This window comes from Mytilus californianus, unplaced genomic scaffold, assembly GCF_021869535.1.
Source record: "Mytilus californianus isolate M0D057914Y unplaced genomic scaffold, xbMytCali1.0.p SCAF_15, whole genome shotgun sequence".
Classification (NCBI taxonomy): Eukaryota; Metazoa; Mollusca; class Bivalvia; order Mytilida; family Mytilidae; genus Mytilus; species Mytilus californianus.
Genome location: NW_026262637.1, coordinates 19,655,507 through 19,656,729, shown reverse-complemented (window position 1 = coordinate 19,656,729; position 1,223 = coordinate 19,655,507).

The window sequence follows — 1,223 nt, the reverse complement described above, 5'->3', positions numbered from 1 at the left end:
TTTCTATTTTTCCTTTTTTTTTCTTTTAAAATTTTCCATTTTAAGTTGGTTATTTCTGATTTATATTTAAAAGTAAATAATAATGATATGGTAGGAGATACACACCAAACAGGATGTGTAAATTTTTATATAATAAGTATTGTGCAATAGCAAGAAATTTTCAATTGCACAGTATTGCACAATAGCAAGAAATCTTCAATTGCACAGTATTGCGCAATAGCAAGAAATCTTCAATTGCACAGTATTGCGCAATAGCAAGAAATATCCAATAGCACAATATTGCGCAATAGCAAGAAATTGTCAATTGTACAGTATTGCGCAATAGCAAGAAATATTCAATTGCACAGTATTGTGCAAAAGAAGATACTTCTTATAAATTGCTTATTTCTTGATCAATTTCAATGGGGTTTTATTCTTGAATTCTTGGGGTTCTTTAATATGCTGAATATAACCGTGTATTAAGTTTTTGGATTTTGGGCCCTGTTTTTAAATTGGTCCACATTGAGGTCCAAAGGGTCCAAAATTTAACTTTGTTTGATTTCATCAAAAATTGAATTATTGGGGTTCTTTGATATGCCGAATCTAACCGTGTATTTAGATTCTTAATTTTTGGTACCGTTTTCAAATTGGTCTACATTAAGGTCCAAAGGGTCCAAAATTAAACTTAGTTTGATTTTAACAAAAATTGAATTTTTAGTGTTCTTTGATATGCTGAATCTAAACATGTATTTAGATTTTTGATTATGGGCCCAGTTTTCAAGTTGGTCCAAATCGGGGTCCAAAATTAAACTTTGTTTGATTTCAACAAAAATTGAATATATGGGGTTCTTTGATATGCTGAATCTAACCATGTATTTAGATTTTTGGGTCCCGTTATCAACTTTGTCCACATTGAGGTCAAAAGGGTCCAAAATTAAACTTTGTTTGATTTCATCAAAAATTGAATTCTTGGGGTTCTTTGATATGCTGAATCTAACCATGTATTTAGATTTTGGATATTGGACCATAATAGGTGAATGTCCAATTTAAAATTTTTAAGTTCTTAGACCACATTCATTCTGTGTCAGAAACCTATGCTGTGTCAAATATTTAATCACAATCCAAATTCAGAGCTGTATCAAGCTTGAATGTTGTGTCCATACTTGCCCCAACTGTTCAGGGTTCGACCTCTGCGGTCGTATCAAGCTGCGCCCTGCGGAGCATTTTATTAACAAAGGTTTCTA